The following is a 25,847-nucleotide window of genomic DNA, read 5'->3' on the forward strand; positions in this document are numbered from 1 at the left end:
TCCACTGGCCTTATACAGTAGTAGTCCAGTTGTCGCCAGACAGGTCACAAGGAAAAAGAGTAGGGGGAGAGACAATGCACCCTCTCAGCCCGTTCAAGGACAGAGATGTAGTCAGTCAGTGGGGGATGCGGATAAAGGTGTCTACGTGACCAAATATATGCATGATCACAAGGAGAAAGATAAAAAGCAGACAATGTTGGTTTCAGGTGAGGGGACGGGGCTAAGAACCTGCCCGTATGGTCAACTACGCAGAAGCGTGCGCGTGAACACTCATTGTAAGTTTTTCGGTGCAAGTTCAGCATTCGTGAGAGAGACGCTGTAGAGGGAACAGGGTTCGCATCGTTGTTTTTGAAATACAGCATAAGTGCTCTACAGTATCACAGCGAAAAGTTTAAAAAATGAAAAATAAATAAATATTCATTACTTCCCTCTTTTTTCCTTCCTTCCCTGAAAATACTATAATAAAGACACACTTTTAACATTCAACTTCTTCATGAAGCAAGCCATTAAAATAATATTAACACATCATTGCTTTCTCATATGAACCTGTCCTGGGAGGCATTTTACTCCTGTTCACAATTTTTTTTTTAATGTTTTCGGAATACAATTCCTCTGAGTTTTCTATGGAAAAGGATTAAATAAAAGTTCATTGGGGGGCATTTTATACTTGTTCACAATCATCGATTTCTCATTGTTTTTTTTAGTACGTTCATACATAGTTTTTATTCGACTTTCCAAAGGAAAAGGAGATGAGAAAAGACGCATAGTGTTCTGAATTTGCAAAAGCAAATGATCCAATTTAAAATAAATAATAGGAGAGAGAGAACAAAGAGTTAACAACGAGTAATCTATGAGAACAATAAAAATCACTGGGGAGCATTTAAGTTTATTACATCACAATTAAAAATTGTTCATCGATTAAATTACGGGAGAAAAGCTTGTTTGAGCAAGGGATCATGTTCAAACACCAAAAGAGGACAACAACCACTCCAACCCTCCTAACGGCCAAACTTCCAGGAACCAGTTCAACCACACCTGCGTTATATAAACAAGGTCATAAACATGATTATAAAAGCAATTAAACACAAATGTGTTCGACAATCGCTATTCACGACCACCGGTACGTCATTCTCTACAGAACAAGGCTCTAGCAGAGAACGGGGAGAAAGCCTGAGAGGATGTCTTTGTAGAATGATTTTGTACCAAAATCAATAATGTGTGTGGTTAGAGAATAGAAGAAAAAGCACTATAATACAGATTTTAATGTATGAGATGTGATTCTACATTAAATTCATTATTTATTATCGAATTGAAACAGTGGAATTTATGATGAAAAACAGGGTGAGAAATTCTTGGGGAACGGAGGAATTCCCCACTAAATATTTTTTAACAAAATTTTTTCCACTAATACCTTACTAGCTGGAATAATACAGTGAAATAATGTCAGAAGTTTGCAAAATAATTACAGTAATTCATATATAATCAACGTGTATTTAATATTTAATTATTAGGTGAACTAGTGTTCAGCGGTATACTCGTAATACCTCATTTTGTATATTTTACTACTTATGGATGCCCGAACATGTGAACTTTCTGTATCGAAACCTTGAAATGTAAAAGTGCGCCGAGCTTATATTTGTATTTAATCTTCAGTCCTCGAGCCTCCTCTCACTTCCACTACATGATTTTTCACTCTGATGAAGAGTATTAAATACCGGTAGGAAAAATAATATATAACCTCCCTTTTAGGCGCCCCCAATCACGTGCTTCGCTTGCTTCCACATAGCGTGCCCTGCGTGCGGCCCTGCGAGCTACATAAGTAATATACAATGGTCACGTAATGCTTTAACTTATAAATACTTTAAAGAAAGGAAGAATTGCAATTTTTGTTAAACTTTCCGAAAGCAGCAACTATGAGACGAAAAATAAGGTAGGAAAGGCAACACATTTGTATGAAAATGTAGTAAAACACACACCGGTCTATGCTTTCATCCAGCAAACGTATTGTTTGGAATCCAAAAATGTCTCTTACAATCTTGTACTTAGGTTCGCTATGTAAGCGACGAAATGACTTGACTCCTCAATTGTAGCTTTCCCCCCACCGAAAAACACCCGCAGAAACCTACTGTGATACCATTCGCAAAACACGCTTTTGTTCATCTCTCCCTACTCGAAAAGCCCTGTAAATTGAAAGTTTTAGTACAAAACAGAACTGAAAAAGGTTTAATTGTCCTTTGTATTAATATGATCACCTTTTGTTTCAATGCGAAAGACATATTGACACTCAAAGTAGACACGATTACACTATATATTCACTCTGATATCAAAATATACTTCCTTTAGACATTTTACTATTAGAAAAATAAGCTCTTTGAAAAAGATTCGAACTTTTTTGCCAATATCGGAGTAACAGTGGCCAGTTGGCCAGTAGACAGTTAATCAGTGGCCACCGGTTACTATTTGGTACCAAAATGTTCACCGTCCTCTTAGGTATTAATCAACACTAATATCATCTCTTTCTGACTTACGATTAGTCGTGGGCATAAAGGCTAGTTTTCGGTTTTTAGGAAAACCGAAACAGGTTTTTGAGTATTTTCAAAAAAAGGTTTTTCATCGAAACCGGTTTCGGTTTTTCAAAACCGGTTCCAGTTTTTTAGAAAATTGGTTCTATTTCTGACCAAAATTGTGTTCCGTTGTTCTCAGAAAACCGATTCCATTTCCACAGAAATAGTATTAAGTGTTTTCCAAAGATTTTCACCGAAACCATTTTCGGTGAAAACCGAACCGGTTTTGAAGATAGCCAAAACTGGTTTTGAAGAAAACCGAAACCGGTTTCGGTGAAAAACAGGCCCGGTTTTGGAGAAAACCGAAACGTAGGTTTTCCGGATTTCGGTTTATCTAGAAACCGGTTTCCGGTTTTTATAAAAAACGTTTTTTTTCATCCCTACTTGCGATTCCCGAGATTTGGCTCCTTAAATTTCCCGAAATCGGAACTATCTTTTGGCCAATTTTACGTTAATGGTAAGTCATAGAGGAATGATATTGGTATTAATCAATACCTAATAGAATGTTAAACATTTTCGTACCAATATTAATTGACGGCCACCATCCAACTGGCCACTGGCTAAACCAGTGGGTAGTTGGACAGTGGCCACCGGTTACTATTTGGTACAAAAATATTTATCATCCTCTTAGGTATTGAACAACATTAATATCATCTCTCTACAACTTACGGTTCCCGAGCTATGGCTCCTTATATATCTAAAAATTTGCCATTTTCTGGTCAATATCACGGGGACGTTAAGTAATAGAGAGATGATATTGGTGTTAATCAATACCTAAGATGATGTAAACATTTTGGTACTGATAATAATTGGTGGCTAGTTAGACAGTGGTCACTGGTTACTATTTAGTACCAAAACATTTGCCATTGTCTTATGTATTGATCAACATTAATATCATCCCTCTACAGCTTATGGTTCCCAGCTATTTCTTCTTAAATATCCAGAAATTGACATTTTTTTGGCCAATATTACTAGGACGTTCAGTCATAGAGAGATAATATTGGTGTTAATCAATACGTAAGCGGATGGTAAACATTTTGTTACCAATATTAGTTGGTGGCCACTGGCTAACTGGCCATTGGCCAAGCCAGTGGCTAGTTGAACAGTGGCCACTGGTTACTCTTGGATACCAAAATATTAACCATCCTTTTACATATTGATCAACACCAATATGATCTCTCTATGACTTACGGTTCCCAATATATGGCTCCTTAAATCTCTGGAAATCGGCCATTTTTGGCCAATATCTCGGGAACGGTAGGAGTGACGCGAAAAATTTAATCACTTTCTCTGATAGTTTTTGATGCTCTATCCAATGCAGGGTTCAAAATTTTAAAAAATCATAAATAACAGACAGACACATAGACATAGAGAATCCAGTAACGAACTTTTTAAGTTCGTTGAAAATAAGTGGACTTTCGTCCTGGCGTTTCTAAAAATTCCCATCTGAAAAGGAAAAGATATTTTTTTTCCTCCGCACTGAAAGCGATGTTGTCTGCTGTTTGTGATCGTATCATGAGAAAATGGCTCAAAATTTCGAAATGGATTCTGGAACGTACTTAGTAACTACGTCGAGCTAGGTTTCAGTCCCATCTTTGATTAAAGGGTGTAACCTAAGGGAGATAGGAATTTAAAATTAATGCGAAATTGAGAGTATCTCGTGAGTCCCTCAACTTAGGAAGATGAAAATCTGAATACAATAATCTCATTACATATAAGAAAACACGTGATTCAGCATTTTTCAAATTTTCATTATTAAGAAGGTGAACGTGCAATTTCTATATTTTTCGCTACATTGTCTGTTGTTTGTGATCATCAGGCGAAAGTGCTTACCCGTTCGAACTGAATCTTGGAACAGTTCCTGCATCAAGGTTATCATGTTACATAACAAGCATATCTCAATGGATGAAAGAGTTCAAATATATGCTAGAAATAGAGTATTCCAAGGGATTTTATAGTTATACTTTCATTAAAATGAGTACCCTAAAGGGGAAGCTGGATAAAACATTTTCCGTACATCTATTCTCCCCATCCGAAGAACGGACACTTCAGCTAGTGGGATATAGTAGAGAGTATTCAATCTGTTCTTTAGAACGTTGTTCGGATTTAATTTCTTGATTGAAACTATCAAGGTTTCGAATATAATTAAGATATGAATGTCCTGACCTGCCAAACAAGGCACGATATTCCTGTGCCTTCTCAACTTCCTATTTTTGAGATTCTATATAACTTTGGAACGAAATGAACGAGATGCAATGTTAAATGTTATGAATAGGACACAAAAAGAGCTATAGAATAACACATAGAACGGTTCATTCTGTTTTCCTAATGTGCTTTGCTTTTCTTGATAGGCCTAAGCCAGGGAGAAACTTTACTGTTTGTTTCAAACCAAACGCTCTGCGAATTTTCTTTGTCTACAGTACACTACGTATTTCTATCTGATGGCAGAAAAGAATTCATGTGAAGTTTAATTCGATGTACCAGATGGGAATGTTAAAATTACTATTATAGTTTAATTCATTGTGTTTAAAACTGTCTCGAGCATTTTTTTACAAATAAATATGATTGCTTTTCTAGTTATCATAGGCTTTCCTGCAGCAAAATTTGTGCGATATGTCTAATGTGTTTTTCTTTTCTTGATAGGCCTAAACCAGGGAGAAAATTTACTGTTTGTTTCAAATCAAACGCTCTGCGAATTTTGTTTGTCTACAGTACACTACGTATTTCTATCAGTAGGGGATATATGTATGTTCTGCAGACAACTTTCCCCTCCCAATATTCTTCGACCAGCACACACGAAAACACAGAGCATTTACAGAAGGATCCAACGAACTACACATAAAGCAAAGCATTTACCTAAGAAGCATGAATAAAATAGAAAACTTTAAGCCAGCACACATAACACTGAAACCAATAAACAAGCTAGAACACTTTTTATTTCCCCCCTGTTACAAATTACAAAAAATCACTAAATCTAGTTACAAAATTACAAAACATTACTAAATCTAGTTACAAAATTACTAGAGGTCACTAAATGTAGTTACAAAAAGGATTTACATGATAATCAAATTAATTAGAAATTTATAGCACTTAACTATGAAGAACTTACATCTAAAACTTACAATCTGAAACTTACATCTAAAACTACACTACACTACACTACACTACTTATAATTACACTTTTTTACTCTATCCCATAATGACCCCAAGCTAATGTATTTATACCATCTCGTGTTATATATCTTTTATCGTCCGAGGAATCTAGTGCCACCTTATGAACGGTTATGCTATATATATCGTGCTTATGACTTCTAATGAGGTTTATGTCTTTATATGTTTTTACATTTTTAAATAAACTTTCTTTATAATCATTAAACTGCAACTCTTTTGATATTACAGCTTTAGTTACTCCTTTAGCCTTTTGCTCTTCTTTATTTTCTACTCTATAAGCATACATCTTTTATCTCAATCCAATAAACTCTGTCATTATCTTACCTTTATTCTCATCTTTCATCTTACCTATTACTTTCTTATTTATCAGTGGTAGTCCATATATGTTATTTTCGTCGTATTCACTCGTATCAAATTGATCAATTATTTCTGCTATGTCTTTGTAAAAGTCTTCAGTCTCAATCTCATATATAAAGCTATCAGTATCCATATAACATAAATCTATATTGTTTCCATATTTCGGCTTCATAGTGTTATAGTGAAAATTATACATTAATAGTTTTGATAGTTCTAATACACTCATACCAACATATATTGGCTTATTAAATGTGAATCGCTCTTTTTTCATATGTATAGCACACAAATTCTCTGTAAATATTGTTTTGTAATCAAAATTAGGTTTTGCAATTAATTTTTCTACTCTTTCAGGATCACATTCTAATTGTATGGGCTGTCTCTTTCTAATATTTTCCATAGTCCTTCCAAATACTGAATTATTCATGAGCTTATAGAAGTCTTGTTCAAAATCATTTGTTGCTTTCGTTCTCATATTTGTATTTAAATCAATGTATTTCTTTAACCGCTCTGATTGTTTGAATTCTAATACTCTATGCACTTTCTTTAATTTCATTCCAAGTGACATATATAGTTTTAAGTTCCTATAGTGAATTACATATCTTTCCTTATTATAAAGTGTTGTTAGTAGTTTTGATTGTTTAGATTCTGGTGGACACATTTTTCCGGAGCTAATGGTAAATCAGAATGTTTGTTGTGTAAATACCTCGGATATTCTAAATCTACTTCTAATATGTAACCAGTTTCTGAGTCATCTGGAATGTTCATTATATCTATGTAAGGTTTAACCCACTTGAAGTCTTTATAAGGCATGTATTGACTCATCGCCCATCCATATAAGTTATTTGCGTCTAGATATGCTAGGTATGTTGAACGCTCATCTTTATTATAATTTGCTATGTATTTGTTGTTAGCTTTTACATATCTTTTACTACATTGTGAGATTCCTCCTCTTATACCCTTTTCTAACATTAGTATTTTATCATAATCAGTCAACATTTCTAAGTTAATTTTAGTCATCTTTAACATTGCATCCCACGATAGACCCGGTGCTGTAAAATACCAAGCAGGATCTAATCCATATGCCTTTAAACATACATCTCTAAAGTTTTCAAATATATCTGTTAATTGAAGGACATCTGTTTTGTTACAATATTCAGTTAAGTCCTCCCCTAACTTTAGATCGAATTCTTTAGAAAATCGTACATGAAGCTTATGGCGTTCAGGACTCATTTTTTCTCCTGTTAATATGTTTGTAAATTTGCCTGGAGATAATGGGACAGGCTCTTTCAATTTTTCAAATGAATAAAAAAAATCATATGGATAATCACCTTTAGTATTAACTAGATCAAGTTTATCAATCGGAAAAAACTTTAATGTTTCTCGAACTTGTTCTGATTTTAAATCACTAGTTAACTTTGCTAAACTCTTTGACATAAATGTATATGAATCAACAAATCTTAAATTTATTCCATGTTTTGGTCCTGCTTTTATATATTTTTCATATGTTATGTACCTTTCTTCATTATTTGCGATCAGTTTAATTTTCTGTGTATCATAAGCTAACTCCTTAATGAACAAATGCGTATCATAGCCAGTTAAGTTGTGAAGAAATACTGGAACAAAATTAGGATTTTTATAGTTTAAATTGCAATAACTGTGACCTGCACCTCTAAACTTTCCAGTTAAATGATCATGATCTCTTACTTTTGCTTTATTTTTATTTATCTTATACAAACATTTTCTTAATTCATATTTCCATTCATTTATTTTTTCACTCATATCATCTTTATCCTTGTAGAACTGTATTTTCTTCTTTAATATATTTATTTTTTTCTCAACGGCTGGTGGTAAATCATTCAAGTTTTTCTCACATATATGACAAGTATCCGAACTGTTATAATCTTCTATTTCTTCCTCGGTAAGCGGAATCATATTAACTATCATTTTTATATATCCATAATTTCTATTGCTTCTTTTTGTAACATTTCAATAAATACTTTTGCGGCATCTGGGCCTATATAACTAACAGGAACTTTATAGTTTCCATTTGAATATTTGACATAGTAACAAAAACTCATTGGCTCATGCTTTTGATATTTTACTGTTTTACTACAATTATGCTCTATTTTTAACTTACATAACATACATTCAAAGTCAGCAAATATGACAAATGGAACCCTCAATGATCGATTATAGTTTTGAAACTCTATTTGATTGTCGTATGGTTTTGGAAGTTCTATTCTAACAGCCTCATGCTCTTTACGATAGAACTCATGGTTTTGTAACTGCTTCTCATTTCGAAAGTGTCTTGTTAAACATCTATCACAAAAGTAGGTATGTTTTGTTACTTGACTTCTTATTAATCGTGATAGGTCTTTTATCCAACAAAAATGATTATTATTTTGGTCATCTTTTACATATAATAAATTAACATGTTTTTCTTGCTTTGTTTTTGTGATTTGAAGTGGGTATACATTATAGTTCTTGTCATAGCTGTAAACATTGATGGAAATATTACTTCTTCTTTCAAATTTTGGAATATCTTTTAATTGTACAGGAAATTCAATGTTATCACAATACTTCTTTTGCAACTTATTAACAAGCTGTTTATAATGCGAGGGTCTTTGATACTGAGAACATCTGTCTATAGGTTTTAAATAGCTTCCAATGGAATACAAGAAACATTTAGTGTCTTTATTTTTAACACTAATCACTGCTTTCTTAACTTTAATTGGTTTAGGAAGTTCAATATAGGAAGAAGCTCTTAATGGTACATATTTATTTAATCTGATTTGTAAGTATTTAATTTGATGTAATGATCCTGATCCTGATCCTGATCCTCTACCTTCAAATTCTTCCATTTCTCTACGAAGTTTTTGTTTGGCATTGGATATATATTCATTTAAGTAAGTTGATTTTAATATTCTCTCGTTTGATGTTTTGAAATTGCGTTCTTGTATTTCTTTATCTTTAATATAGTCACAAATGAAAACAAGGTTAACTTTAACAGGGTTAAATTTTAATTCTTCTTTGATTTTGTTAATTGCAACTCTTCCACTTGTATTTAAAAATTTTATTGGGTCTTTATATCCTCCTATGTTTTCAACTTTAATAGTTTGTAAACGCTTCTTTAATGCTGTTTCTTCTAATTCTATCTTAATTGGTATACGTGTTGGTTTTGGTTCTTCAAATACTTCTTGTTGAAATGGGAATATATTTCTAATCTGTCTTCTGCTTTGTTCATCGTCATATTGTTTAAGAAGGTTTATTAGTTCTGCTTTTCTTAATAGGGAATATTTTCTGATCCCTTTCCCTTTACATTGTCGTCTTAACTCTATTACAGTAAATCTATTATAATTACTCATCTTATTTACTATATAGAAAATCTTCACTCTTCAATTTTTTTTCTTTCACCAGATTATTTTTAATCATTTTTGTACTATTTTTACGTTCATATGTCTTAATACAATACTTAACATTGTAAACTCCCGCCATTGCCTACATATTACGTGTTGTATTAGAACACGGCTTTCATGGGAATAACCCATCAAAGCTACATATACACATATTAAAATTAAATCAATTTTGTAAACTTACTCATCGTCATAATCATCACTACCATATTTATATTCATCATCACTACTCAAATCAGATGTTTTTTGTTGTGTTATTAATAATTCTTTTTCCTTTAACAGTATTTGCTTCTCTAGTAGTGCTGCAAAGAGTTTAATATCATGATGAATTAGTTTAAGTCTATCATGTAATAAATCAAAATCTTTCTCCATATTTATTATATAGAAAACCAACAAAAATGAGATAAATTTAAAAAATCTAAGAATAGAAACGAACAGGTGAATATGACTAGTGCTAAGGAAATATTATCTTACAAACCTATATTTGATTGTGTATGTAAACATTTAGATATTGGTAGTTATAATGATGAAGACAAAATAAATTTTAGCGTGTCCATAGGTATGATAGATCATTTGTTCAAGAAAGCTAGTAAAGAAAAGAACTCGTTTCTTATACAAAATATTCTCTATGCAAACGTTATGAACTTGTCCGATGAGATGTTAGATTCACTGACTGATGAACAATGGTTATCTATAGCTTATGATGATTATGAGGAGGAATATAACTATGATCACATTACAGAAGAGTTTATACGCAAATATCAGGAGAAAGTTAATTTGAGTAAAATATGTTCATGGAAAAAGTTATCAGAAGAGTTTATAAGAGAATTAGCTGATAAAGTTAATTGGGAGATTATTTCGGAAAGCCAAGACTTATCAGAAGACTTTATAAGAGAATTTGCAGATAGAGTTGATTGGAAAGAAGTATCGTTAAATCAAAACCTATCTGAAGAATTTATTGATGAGTTTATAGACAAAGTTGATTTTGATGCTATATCTTATGGAAGCAAACTCTCTGAAGCCTTTATACGAAAACATGCAGATATACTTTTTTGGTGGCGCTTATGTGGGACCCAGCAATTATCAGAAAACCTTATAAGAGATTACGCTAACAAAGTAGATTGGAGAACGATTTCAATATTTCAAAATTTAACAGAAGGATTTATTGCAGAGTTCAAAGACAGAGTTCATTGGCATAACATTTCAATTTATCAAGACCTCTCTGTAGAGTTTATATATTTATTTAGACATTTCGGGGATTGGAGAGTTATAATAAGAAAATACCATAATAATTCCGATTTAGGTGGTATATTTAATTTAGCATTCGATGTTACAACAGATGGTTTGTTTAATGTTTAACTAATCACCTTTTATGGCTATTATACTATAAAAGTCGTAACCTTAATTATCAGTTATTAACCAAATCTTCTTCTTCTGATAGGGATGTTCAAAACTCATTATCCTTACCTTAACGAAACTTAATTTTAATTATCTCTTATACATAAAAACAAATCCATAATAAACTCATCTTCTTCTTCTCCATCCGTATTCTTTAGGTCTATATGACAACCATTCGAAATAACACAATCATACTTTTCTTTTACTTTATTTAGAAGGTTAATCGAGTTTGGGTCTTTGGTTTTAGACAATATAGTCATGTCTGTATATTTTTCTTGTAAGCATTGTAATCTTGTCTTTATGTTACACTCTTGAGTTCTTCCAACCCAATACCTGTAACTCTCATAGCTCTTTACTTGTTCTCTTTTGTCTGTTTCGTACTTTTCTAATATCTTTTGTAGTTGAATAGGGGAGAGATTCTTTTTAATAATAACTAGTTTGTGTACTTTCCCTGGATCTTCCGTATGTTCAACTGCGATTGATTTTAATTTAGTTATTTCTTGTTCTTGTTCTTCATTTTGAATTCTCAATTTCTCTATTGTTTGTTCTATCTCTTGTACTCTTCTTTGTAACTCTTCTTGGTCTTTTTGAATCTGTTTAAAATTAGAAACGAAATAGTCTTCGATGATCACAGAACATTTTTCGTAAAAGTCATGTGATATCCAAAAAGTAATAGCTGGGAAAATTCTTTTGTATACATATGTGCCAGAAATTAATAAATCTTTCTCGTTTGTACCTTTTGGTTCTACATAATACGTTAAATTTAGCCTCCTACAATTATAGGAAGCTAATTTTTCATTGTAGTATTCCAATAATTCTTTTGAATCTTTATTTTTCAGCCAGTTGTCAAACATCTTACCACCACTCTGACACAACTTAGTAGCATTAAAGTATCCTGTACTCTTATCTATAATCAGTTTAAAATCACCAAAAATACCATACCAATAATTATCTTTAATCTGTTCGTAGCAAATATCGTTTAAACTATACGAATTATCCATAGTACTCATATTTATTATATAGAAAATGTTAATTTTGTCATTTTCGGAGTTTTTACCCACACAAATAAATTCTCATTTACCATCTTGCTATATCAAGTATTAACTCTTTCGCAACATATGTTCCTCGTGTAATATCTAATTGACCGCCTTTGATAATCTTAAAGTCATCTCCACGAATTCGGTCCAATGACTTTATTTTCTAATCCAGTTCTTAATTTTTTCTCACGATCTTGACATAGCTTAGTAGCATTGAATTAACCTGTATTCGCCTTTTATGGTTATTATTCCATAAAAGAAAAAAATTATATTTACATTACAACATTACTTTTATCTATCCAGCTGTTATGTGAATCATCAAATCCAAACCATTTAACGTATACTTTATCAGCTTTTTTTCTTAAAACCTTTTCTACCAAGTATTCATCTTTAAGTTTCGTCTTTAATAGTTCTGGTTCGTAAAATCTACCTTGTACATCCTCCTCTTTTAAATCTTTAATTCTATACGTAGGGGGATTAGATGGAATAACTTCGCTAATAACAAATACTTCTGTTGACCAATTAGGTGTAAATCCTTTCTCAAATTATCCTTTCGACTTACTTATACGGACATAATCACCTAATTTGTATTTGGGTTTCACACGCTTATATTCTTTCTTATACACTTTCTCCAATATTGTTCGCTCATTCTTCTTATTAACTTCTATAGGCTTTAAACCAATTGTTCTATGTACTTTATTATTATACTCACTAACCAATGTTGGTAATATCTCTATCTATTTGTAATTCCCTTGTGTTGTGAACCTTTTCCACATGTTCTGTTTAAGTGTTCTATTGAATCTCTCAACAACAGAAGCTTTCTTACCACTATAGGTTGAGTAATGAATAATCGTATTTACCTCCATCAACTTCTTAAATTCTTTATTGTAAAACTCTTTACCTTGATCAGTTTGTAAGTTACTAGGTTTTCTCGTTCTTAATATGGATTCGAATGCTTCTGTAACATTTTTACCACTCTTATCTTTAACTGGAACAGCAAACGCATATTTTGAAAACACAGCTATAATCTTTAGCAAATACTTATAATTTAATTTGGAAACACCTTTTAATACTCCGCTATCCATTTCTACAAGATCAGCTTGCCAATGATCATCTATACCTTTTATAACCACACTTAGTCTGTCAAAGTTTTTTCTAGATGGTTTGTGAATTTCTTCTATGATGTCTTTTCTAACACCTTTACCATCATATAGTCAATCATTCTTTTTAACGAATTGAGTTTTAGTAACACCACATACAGAACAAATACCTCTCTTTAGATATCTTCCATTCTTTGTTTGTTCAATACTAATAGTATCTTTCTTCGTATCTGTTAATTTCTTACATTTAACACAATACATCTTGTTTATTATATAGAAAATCAACAAAAAATTTAAAATTTATCATTACCTAATACAATACTTTTAACATTATCGTCATCATCACTTGATTCGTTTTCACCTTCATCTTCTGTTTCTATATACAAAATAATCAATAATAATTTACCTTCTTTCAATTCAGAATCTTTAGATGGCCTAATTGTTAACTGATCATACATATTAAAGTGTAATGGAAAACTTTCAAGTAGTGTCTCATTTAAAAATAGATCTATAAGATGTTATTAAGACTTGATTCTATATGCATTAACCTACCTCTATAAAGAAATTTGTAGGCAGCAGCTAAATTATATACAAAAAAGGCTAGTTTCCCAAGATCATCTTCTGCCAATCGACATGGAAATTCAACAATTTCTTTTCGTGTAATTAAATTAAACTCTTCTTTCGCTGATTCAAGCTGTTCTAATGTTACAACATCTTGTTTATCGATAGCATTAGATACATTAACCAATCTTTTGTTCTTAAAATCAACCCAGAATGTGTAATTTGACGTAAAAAATTCTCTAGATTCTTCTATTATACTTTTAACATTACCAAAAATATCCATATTTATTATATCTTTAGGAAAGCTCTCTTTCTATGTACATTACAACAAACAATAATTGTCCTTCTTCCATAGCTGAATTTTTATTTGGTTTAATTGTAATTATATCATTCTTGTTAAAGCTAAAAGATAAATTTTCAATCAAAGTATCACTCAAATATATCTCTAGAAAGTATTTATCCAAACTTAATTCTATATGCATTATTTTTCCATTATAGAGAAACCTATAACCATTAGAAAGATTGAATATTCTAAAGATTTGGTCTTTAACATTCTTAGTTCTCAATCGATATAATAGAGGTATAGTTTCTTTTTGCATAATCAATTTAGTAGTATCCGCCTTAATCTTTTGGAAATCTTCTTTCTTTATGTATATGTCTTGTAACGTTTCTAATGCATCTTCAAATCGTTTTTTATCGTTTTCTAATTGAGCTTCTACTGATCTAAGTTGACTTACGCTAGCAACATCATTTAAATTCTCCAACAATTTTAATTTTTCTTCACTAATATCAACATTACCTTTTCTATCTTTAACATTACCAAATATATCCATTTATTATACAGAAAATGTCCATTCTAATTTTTCAAAACATTTTTTAACATCTCTATTTGTTTAGGTGAGTGCTTAAAATCAATATCAACATGAACATCATGCTTTTTCAACAGATAGTACAATACACATTTTAAGTTAATAAACAATACTCTTTTCGGATACAGTTCTATAAAGGTCTCGTGTAAGTTTTCGAACTCGTTTATAAGTGTTTCTTCCATATGTTGTAATTTTAATGGGTTTTGATCGGTAACGTAATAGTGTATTAAATAAACATCATCATAATATTTTGTGTATTTGTTTTTCTTTAGTACTTCTAGAACATATTTTGTTGATATTAAATCTTTTGGTATATCTCTAAATTCATCATTTAACACCTTGAACACATCTTCGGAAATAATTCTATCCTGTAAAGCTTGCTAACGAGATAACTGTAACTTAAATCTTTTTGTAATATCATACCATGGTTTTCTTGCACAACCAGCTTTCATTTCTTCATTAGTACTGTAAACCCAACCACTCTCTACAGAACAATCATCACAAATGTATCTACTCATATCTTTTGTTAATGATTTACTACCACAATTACTGCATTCTAATGGTCTAGAGCTATAATTTGACAACAACTCCTTTAAGGTAATTATTGGACGTAACTTTTCCAACTCTTCATCCGTATACAAAAAATTAGGTATTAACATTCTCCATAAATCAATAACATTATATACGTTGTTTTTATCTTTTAAGTCTATTTCGCTGACATACTCAAAATATTGATAAAAATTATAGCTATCTAGTGCACCTAGTTCATCCTGATGCTTCTCAAAATAATCTAAAAATCTATTGTGTATAGCTTCCATATTTATCTTAAAGAAAAATTTTTATGGATATAAACCATAAAAGCACTTAATCATTTTTAATCATATACATAACGTCACTAAAAGAATACCCTTGATTTAGATGATTTAAAACCTTAACACAAAGATGACCACACATAACTGAATTAAAGTCTTGTATTTGTTCGTCATTGTAAAATAAGTTTTCGGTACCAAGATATTGTACTAGTTGTTTAGGAGGAACACCACCATAAGAATCGAACACGTACTTTTCGTTGTTATCTTTCCAATAGCATATCCAATGAGTACCAATGTTTTCTGATTTATCGAAGTTAACTACACCACACTCATTTACATAAGGTTTTTGTGGAAGTTCGTCACTCATAAATACACCTCTAAATCGTTTTATCTTTAATTCTTTAACCAACCTCTCTATATCGAAATTGGTCAATGGTTTTAGTCTCTTGACTTCTTTGGTTTACCTGCTCCTTGTTTTTCTTCTATAGCCATATTGTGCCTTTTTGTTCTTCAAGTTCTTGTTTGTTTTTCTTAGCATCAAGTACAGTTTTAGTAATCGCTGCTGCACCACCTGCTAATGAACCAACTGCTCCTAAAGCTGCTAGAATGGCTTGAATTGTAAAGATAAAAACACCCATATGTTGTTTCTTAATCTTTTTCATTTGTGCAGTAGTTAGAGTTAAATCCATTCCTTTACCTTCTTTAATTTTCTTAGATTTATCGCTAAGTTGTTTCTTTGTTAATACGTGATCAATATTTAAATCATTTAGTTCATCATAAGGAACATTAAACATACAACCTTTAATAGAACACATCGTCCTATTTATTTAAGAGAAAATATGGGTTTGTAAAAGGACAGTTGTTGTAGCTCCACCAAAATCAATTAAGAAATCATTCCCATCTGTTATCCTTATCTCAAAATTATCAACCTTGTCTTTAGATATAGGGAAAAATTATGGATAAGTAGGCTCGTAAATAATACTATGTTTAAACTCAGCATCTGTTTTAAATGTTGCTATAATTCCTGTTTCTCTATGTGTGTACTCCGTATCTTTAACAAACATACCATCTGCTATATTACAGTGAACATTAATTGTATCGAACGGATGAAACTTTGGTGGTTTATCTCCTACATGTTCTATGCTGTTAGCTAACTTCTTCTGACTAAAGCCTAATACAGTATTAATGGTATCTAAGGTTATATCACAACGCTCACTAAATATTTTAACTCTGTTTTTCTTTCTATCTTCGGTGAATTTAATATCTAAACTAGCATTAAAAGCATCAGAGTATGGAAGATTTGATTTCATATGTTCTTCTAACTCTTTTAAACTATATTGACCAGATTGAACTATGAGTTCCTTCGAAAGTTGTCCTTCGCTACAAATTGTCAACTTATCATTTTTCTCTGTAATGTTTGGTGTTAAGTATGTTGTGTAAAACCCAACTAGTCCTCTACTTAAATAGTTGTTACTGTTGTCTAATTCGCAACGGAGTTTCTTCTTTAAAACAGAAGTATCACTCGTTAACTTAAATAACTTAGCAATTTATTATATAATAAATGAATGAGTTTGATTTACCTAAAGATATTCCAAGAGAGAAAGTAATCAAGCTAATAGAAGATATCATTCAAAAGTTAGAATGCAGCTTAAAAAGAAAAAGAGAAAACTACGAATTGTTAGATATGCATACTACACTTTGATCACGTTGTCGGTTATACTTTCTGCAACAACTTGGTTTCTTAATATTTTTACACCCATAACAATTTACTCAATATTAACAACGTCTCTTGCAACTGGAAGTGCTATAATAACAGGTTTGTCTTCTAAGTTAAACATAAGCAAAAGAAAAGACGAATATAAAACCATTGTCACTTGTATTAACTCATTTAAAGAAACGTTAGAGATGATAATAACACTAAATGGTGAAATGGATAGCGAATATATAAAAGATACGTTGCTTAAGATCAGTGAACAACTTAAAGATGTAAATACAAGTCAAGCCCTTAAAGACAACGTAAGACCTGGAGACTACAAATGGTGTCCGCATTACGGACACCCTTCCAAATGAACAACCTCACACAACCTTGATCAACAGGCATATAGAGATTTTAAGGGTGAGCAAAACGCTCACCCTGCAGTTCATCCTCAAATTGTTTGAAAGGGGTCCAGTGCTGGTGGACCCCAAAGTGGGCGGTGAATTGCCGCTCTTAACTTCTGAAAAATTTTTCTTATCTTCTTCGTCTACATGATCTTGGATGACGTTTCTAGGTTGTGAATACTCTAAGACAAATAAGATCATAAAAGGTGATGATTTTCTTTATAATAAATGAGTAAGAAAACTATTAATTAGGATGTAAAAGAGATGATAAAAGAAACAACAGCTAAGAAAAGAAATGGAGAACTTATACCTGATGATATTCGATGTCTTATCATGGGTCCATCTGGTTATGGTAAGACTTCTCTATTATTTAACTTCTTATTACAGCCAGGTTGGTTAAACAATAATTACTTCTACATATATTCTAAAGGCATGAATCAGACAAAGTATGAACAATTAAAAGATCGATTTGAAAAAGCAGAACTAAAGTTCAAGAAGCAAATAGCAACGTTCTTAAGCAGTAATGATTGTATTGTACCTATTCATGAATGCGAAAAATACTCTGTTGTTGTGTTTGATGATTACATTTCAGAGAACCAAGATACTGTTAGAAATTACTTTACAAGAGGTAGACATAGACATTTAGACTGTTTCTATCTTGCACAGACATATTCAAAAGTACCTAAACAGCTTATAAGAAATAACGTTAAATTCCTATGCGTATTTAGACAAGATGATACTATTCTTAAACATGTGTATAATGAGTTTGTCGGAAGAGATGTGCCTTATGATAAATTTAAAGAGATATGTTCAAAATGTTGGCAAGAAGATTATGGTTTTATAGTAATTGATATGACAAGGAAGGTAAACAATGGTAAATATAGGAACAAGATAAAACACTTCTTAAACGTTTGACGTTTTTTCATGTTTTTACGTTTTAACGGTTTACGTTTTTCGACGTTTTTTCACGTTTTTAACCTTTATTGACGTTTGTTCGTTTTCTATATAATAAATGGATGAGAAAAAAATTGATAAGAATATTAAGTTAAAGAAGTTCTTGATAAAGGGCTTCAAGAAAGAAAGACCAGGTATATACGATAAATTTAAGACACAAGAAAAACCTGTAATTGATGCTATTCAAAATTTGGGAAGTGAGATCAAAGAAATAGCAGAACAAAATAAAAATCTAATAACTGAACTTGTTCCAGCTGTACATAAGACGGCTTCAATAGATCCTAGTCAACTACGAACACCTAAAAAGATAACTTATGATAGTCCTCCAAGTAGTAGTGATACACATATAAAGGGAGAAATAAAGGAAATGAGAAAACAAATTAAAGACAAAGTCGAAGGAGTAGAGCCTTTAACAACAGCGCAATCTTTTGGGAAGAATGCAACAAAATATTATAGTAAAAGAAATGATAGTGTATTTGGAATAAGAGCTGTAGAAGAAGATGGAAGACTAATAAATAAGACAGGAAATTCTGAAGTTAAAGTGAATGGTGATGATTTGATAATTAATGGTAAAACTTATAAAGGAACAGAAGGTCTATGGGAATTGTTAACGATGAATACTATTAAAAACATTGAAGATTATGATGATGACGATTTTGAACGGTACAAGGAAATAATAATAGAATCAGATGCTGCCTTCCAAAAATATAATCGAGATAAAAAGTAGCATCTAATAGAGGTTCTAAGTACATTAATATTATCAAGCCTATTTGGGATGATTATATTAAACCATCTTTACCTCCAAATCCTAAAAAGAACACGGCACCTAAAAGGACTAGAGAAGGAATTAAACAATATACAGAGATACCTAAAGAATATATATGGATGGATGATGTGAGAAAGTTAATTGATCGGTTAATAGTTATAGATGGTGAAGAAAAGGCTTTTAATAATAACTTTTATAATGAGAAAGTAGGTATAGTGAGTATGGTTACTAATAAGCTTTCACAATTTATTCCTAATGATCCGAAAGGTATAGGTTATTTGATTAAGATCTTAAATACATTGCCACCACGATTCTGGAATGATGAGAAGCTTGGAAAAGGATTAGTGAATGATTTGATGAATAAATTGCCGTTTGAGCTACATATTCCTGGTATGTCGCACTGCGGTCCAGGAAGTAAGCTGCAATAAAGATTAGAAAAAGGTGATAAAGGTATTAACTCATTAGATGAGGCTTGTAAAGAACATGATATATACTATAGAGACAATAAAGATACAGAGTCAAGACATATTGCAGATAAGGAACTAGAAACTAAAGCATGGAAAAGAGCATTTATTAGTGATGCATCAATTGGTGAACGATTAGCCGCTTTTGGAGTTGGTACTGCTATGAATGCTAAGGTTAAGTTAGAATGGGGATTATAAGTTTTTAAATGTTATTATGTATGATTCTTTTATGGATACATTCCATAAAAGCGTTGTTTCAAAATTTTCTTTATAATAAATGGATAGTATTGAGAGTTACGAGTTACTGAGTTTTAAACCTAACACAAGAACATTTAGTAATTTGAATGAAGCTAACAAAGATATTGAGTTCGATTTCGATGTGGGGGAAGGTTTCATACATCCACACAAAGCAGATTGTCATATTACTTTCGAAGTAGTTGGTGCATCACTTGGAGGAACATTTGGTGGAAATGATACTATAAAACTTGTAGATAACTTTTTACCATTCTTCTTTTCTCAAATTGAGGTTAGAAAGCAGATAAGATTAAACTACCTGGAATAACATCTACAGCTATTGGAACATTAAAGATTTCCAAACCAGAAGTTGAATATCTAAAACAAGCAGGATTTGAAACAGATGATAAACTTGGTCTACGAAATGACTTTAGCGTTTTGTACCCATTAAGATTAATTCCAGGCTTTTTAAGTGATTATAAAGAGGTTATGTGGAAAGGTGGATTGAGAATAACATTTACAAAAGCTAACAACAATAACGATGTCTTGTACAAATGGACTGGAACAGGAGCAAGTGCAACAGCTCCTCATGATTGAAAAATAACAATAAAGAGTATGGAGATAAGAATGCCGATTATTGAATACGAATCTAATTACGAAAACAAGTTGAAGTTGAATATTCTTAAAGAACCTAAAATCATGTTTTCATTCCATACTTATCAATGTGTTCAGAAGACTGTTGTAGGTTCTTTCTTGGAGTTCGATGTTACTACTCAATTTAAGTCTAGACAATTTGATATGCCTGATTTCGTAGTTGTAATGTTCCAAACTGATAGAAGTGGTAAACAAACAGCAGATGCAAGTAAGTTTGATCATTGTAAGGTAAAGAATATATATCTTAAGAATGGAAAGAATGAGGTATTTTCAAAAGAATCAAAAAACTTAGATATTGCTAACAAGGATTATTTCAAGATGTATGAAGATTATACTGCATTTAAGAGAATAACATGTGGTAATACCGAAATGTACTATGATCCTAAAGAGTTTATAGATAACAGACCAATGTATGTGATTAATTGTAGTAAGAGGAAGAATGTATCGGTAAATGAGAGAACAAGCATAAAAATTGTAGTAGACTTAGCAGAAGCTGTGGCTGATAATACTGTATGCTATGTGATTTTAATTGGACAAAAGAACTTTACATATGATCCTAAGAACGAGAAAGTAGTAGAAGAGTTTTAGATAGCTAAATGTATTTTTTGTAATGTTTATGGAGGTTTTCCATAAACGAAATTGACAAAAATGATTAAAATACTTTTTGTGAAGATAAAAAAATTGAAGAGTGATCGTTGATTTTCTATATAATAAATACGATGGCGAGTCATATTGAGGTTTTAAATAAACTTGGAAGTCTTGAGCAAAAACAAGTTATTGGATTAAGAGAATTGGAATTAGATACAGAATATAAGATTGTGAAAATGGAAAGGATTAAAACTAAGTTTGGAAAGAGAATTTTAGTTGAACGCGAAGAGTTTAAGGTATTTCTTCCACCTAGATTTACAAAACGCTTAACAGATAAAATGATTGATGAGATCGTTAAAGATGGAATAAAAATCAAATACACTGGTCTAAAAGATAATTATCCAACCGTCGAGTTCTGTATGTAAATTTCAAATGAGAAGCGGTTTTATTAATTTTTTTTCATAAAACATACATTTTCCTTATAACAAATGAGCTATGGCTACTTATTTGAATAAGAAAAATGACATTAAAGCATTGAAATTCCTTCGCATAGATGAGTTAGAAAAAAGTAAAGCGTACGAGATAACATTATGGAAATTGATTCAAACACTACGTTATGGTCAAAGAGTTTTAGTACATTTAGATGAGAAATTTAAAACGTTATTACCACAAAGATATAATGATGATACCGAGCAAGTGTTGAAAGATTTGAAAAAATATAAGCTGTTTGTTAAGTATGAGGGTTTGAATGATTTAGATAATGGTTATAAAATACATCAGTTTTACTTTAGAAATGAATCCAAAAAATAACAAAAATGATTAAAATATATCTTCAGAAGTAAAAAATGGAGTGGTTATAATGGATCCTCAAAAGAAGTTCATTCTTACTAATAATTTCAATGTAATTGTGAAAAATGTGTAAACCGAAGTGCAAGTTGTTTTTGATATTAACGGCTGTCTATTCAACTTGAATTACGATCAGTGGACAGAGTTTAAGAAATCATTGTTTCCCATAGAGAACGAGGTAATCAGAAGATTCCATTATCAGTATCCGAACTTGTAATTTTAAGTATGCTCTAAGTGTATAAGTGTTTTTATGGTTTCAAGACTATAAAAACTAAGACCTTTGACTATACAGAACGCAATGTCATTTGAATTTTAAAGATGCATGTATAAATAAGGGATTTATTTGAGTTTTTATAATTATATTTTTAGAGTTATGCAACCTGCAAGACATTCGGTAGATAGTAAATTTATTTTTTCTATTGATTGCCGTTTGAATTTTGAAAATCGGTTAATAAATAAGGAAGATATAACAACTTCAAAATTTCGGGAATTTTTTACGGGTTTATGTTTGAGTTTGCAGGAAAATGTTATTCTTTAAAAAAGTTAGAATTTTATGTGGAATATGCTAGTATTTTTTATTTTTCGAATATCTGAATTTTTATTTTTTGCAGTGTGCCAACTCAATTTTTTTCTGAAATTTGCCAACTTTTTATTTGATGAGTTAGCACATTATAACTATGGAGGGGTAAAACTATCCTCTTAAAAATATTTTGGGTAAACACTATAATATTTGGCAAGTGGGTTGGCAACACTGACTTTTTTCTTTTTTTGTCATGCAACTTAGGATTTAGTTCTAATATTCTGGTATCGCTGAGTGTTGATGGGAAGGAAAGAGAGAAAGAGACCCAAGAGATATTTCGTCATGGATTCAATGACGTCGTCTAACAGCTATTATACTACATCATCGGTACAGCGCCACCTGCCGAAGTGAAGAAGAGTGCTTGAATACGTATATATGACGTAGTCTAACAGGTATTACACGACGTCATCGGAATACAGCGCCCTCTCGTGACTGCTAGCTAAAAGTTATGTTGGCGTGAGGAGAAGAAAAGAGAGAGGCTATAAATCTCATGTAGATGTATGTTATTGCTTCTCTCAACTGAATGCATGTGTGTGCGTGTGGTGAAAGTGTATATACATGTAACAACCATATGCGATATACTAAACTTCAAGTTCGTATTACTCAGCTATTAGAAGACCGATTTCGATCAAACAAAAACTATTTTTTCAACCAAAGACAGCACTATAAGTTATAAGTTTTACATGTAAGTTTTTATGATTTTAAATGTCTTTAAAGCCTATGCGATCTTACTTTAACATTGTAGTTATGTTAATACTTTGCGCTGTGTAACTTTCTATAATTAGTTGGATCCTTCTGTAAATGTTCTGTGTTTTCCTGTGTGCTGGTCGAAGAATATTGGGAGGGGGAAAGTTGTCTGCAGAACATACATATATCCCCTACTTCTATCTGATGGCAGAAAAGAATTCCTGTGAAGTTTAGTTCGATGTACCAGATGGGAATGTTAAAATTACTATTATAGTTTAATTCATTGTGTTTAAAAATGTCTCGAGCATTTTTTTAAAAATAAATATGATTGCTTTTCTACTTATCATAGGCTTTCCTGCAGCAAAATGTGTGCGATATGTCTTAAATCTACAGTGGAACATATTCTTATGAGACCATTCTCTGCAAAAGCCTTCAAAAAAGCAATGACTCCAGCTAGAAAACCCCTAGTGTTGTTCAAATTGTGATGATTAATGGACTTGTTTATGATATCGTGTAGTTTTAACAATAAAAAACGTTTAAAACCCATGTTGATTTTTATTTGTACTTTGAAATTATTAATCCTGCACACCAAACCAAGAAGTTAATTCATTTATTACAAGTATCAGCGATGCAAATGAAAAATAAAGATGCAAGGTCCATCAAACACAAGAAAAAGTAGTATGAGATCAGCATTACTAACGAGTATATAAAGCATAACGTATGAAAGACTGTGACTAATAATTAGATTAACTTTTCATGTCTTGGAAGTAAATTCAATACTTGTTAAATACACTAACTATTGCTAAGATGTACGATCTGTGAAATCAGATTTTCTTAATAATCTTACATCATATTCTTTGTACAGATCAATGTTTACGTCTATGAAACTGAAATATGGCGCGACTTTTTTTATACTAACACGGTTAATGGGCCCCATGGACTTACTCCATTGTCCATGGCACCTGATTTTTTGTGCATAAACATGTCTTTGTTATGTTTATGGAATGGACTAGGTTTGATTCGGATAAGAAGTTCATGTCCATTCCTTGTTAGTTTGAATGTATTAGAGAATGTAATTGAACACACCGAACACAAGTTTGCAGTTACTAGTAGATATAACATATCCATCGCAGAAACTAAATGTTGCATTTCATGTAGTTCTGGTTTGCCTCTACCTTCTGCAAATTTCCTGAAATCCCGTTTGCTTTCAACGGAAAATTTACGGAATTATTCAAATAACAATGTAATATGATGATTCCTGTAACTACTTGGAATATTGGTAGGCCAAATCATTAGACAAAATTTCTCAACGGCATACAGTATTGATATGTTATCATTATTTTGGAAATTTAGTGTGTTGAACTTACCTGAAATTGTCTGTTCGAAAATAACACGTTTTCCCATTTATTACTAACGTCTGAAAAGAAAATATCCCTGCCAAATTGTAGATGCTTTGTTGTCCCGTGTATTAACGAAAGGAATTAAAAAGATAGATAGATAGATAGAGAGAGAGAGAGAGAGAGAGAGAGAGAAGAGAGCACCAAATGACAAATAAATAAGTGCATATTAGGGTATTATTTCAATTTAGTAAATCTTATTTTATTCTTTTTACAACTAGTACGATTTTTGACACCTTAACTTGTTACTGGTATTCCATATTGGCTCATACCAGCCCAACTCGACCACTGCGGACATCAAGATATTTACATATTTATTTATCTTGTATCAAGGTTGCATGGATTCCTATAAATAGGAATTGAAGAGTTTGTAAATAAATAATTTATAAAACCGAGGTTATCTTTGAAATAAATTCCTCTTTGTTTACCGATGGTAGTGAATTGAAAGATTGATGTTTTTTACAAATAATGCTGAGATTATACTGACATTACACGAAAATAACTCGTAAATACTAGTTATCATAAAACTTACAATCATGAACTGTGGTCTCAATCTATAAATTTACTATGCTATAACAAAAAGATAATTATTTATTTCAGTAAAGAACAATTTTTCTCAATAATGTATTTAGGAACAAATGTTGGTTGATTTATTATGTAAAATGTTGTGTGATATATTTCTGAGTATTATTGTATTTTATTCTTAAATACATTTAGATCAGATAATTACATATACATGAAAATGTGTTTTTTTCATGCATCTTAACAGCTGATCAAGTCTTTAACGCTAACAGTTTAACTTTAAAATAATGAAGTTATGTGAAGTATATCTATATATCACAGTTTCTGTTAAAGTTTTATATTTGTGTTCAGTTTATGGTTTGTAGTGTTCAGTTTATGGTTTTCAAATTTCAATTTGCGTTTCACCATTCGCTGTAAGCGAATTTACTAACACTAATCAAGTGAATCTGTCTACAGAAAATATAAACATGTGCTACCTATTTTCTTACGTTTTGTAATAACAATATCATTTTGTTATTTTTATCTTCAAATTTAAGATATTGATTAAAAACACTGAAATATCTCAGAAACGTACTACAACTAAATTATTGACATTTATTTTTTTAAATTAAAGATTAATATCACAGTTTGAAATATTTAACCAAGCTACAGGTAACTCTCTTATGGATGGAAATGGCTGGAAAACTAAAAGAAATGACAGGCATGTGTATTAGAACTGTTATTGCACTTGCGTTCTTCAGATGCTACACGCCCCTTCTCATTCATGTTCGCGT

The 25,847-nt window shown here is 31.3% G+C and overlaps 1 long non-coding RNA gene across 1 annotated transcript in view; it reads left to right on the forward strand.

Annotated features, from left to right (window-relative positions):
* Window positions 1-23,681, forward strand: part of LOC145674592 (uncharacterized) — a 203,693-nt gene extending 180,012 nt beyond the window's left edge. Inside the window, exon 4 of the long non-coding RNA XR_014128991.1 lies at window positions 23,505-23,681. This is a non-coding gene — a long non-coding RNA (uncharacterized LOC145674592). The remainder of the gene's footprint in view (window positions 1-23,504) is intronic.
* Window positions 23,682-25,847: the final 2,166 nt, after the last annotated feature.

This window comes from Thermobia domestica, chromosome 17 (assembly GCF_964235325.1).
Source record: "Thermobia domestica chromosome 17, izTheDome1.hap1.1, whole genome shotgun sequence".
Classification (NCBI taxonomy): Eukaryota; Metazoa; Arthropoda; class Insecta; order Zygentoma; family Lepismatidae; genus Thermobia; species Thermobia domestica.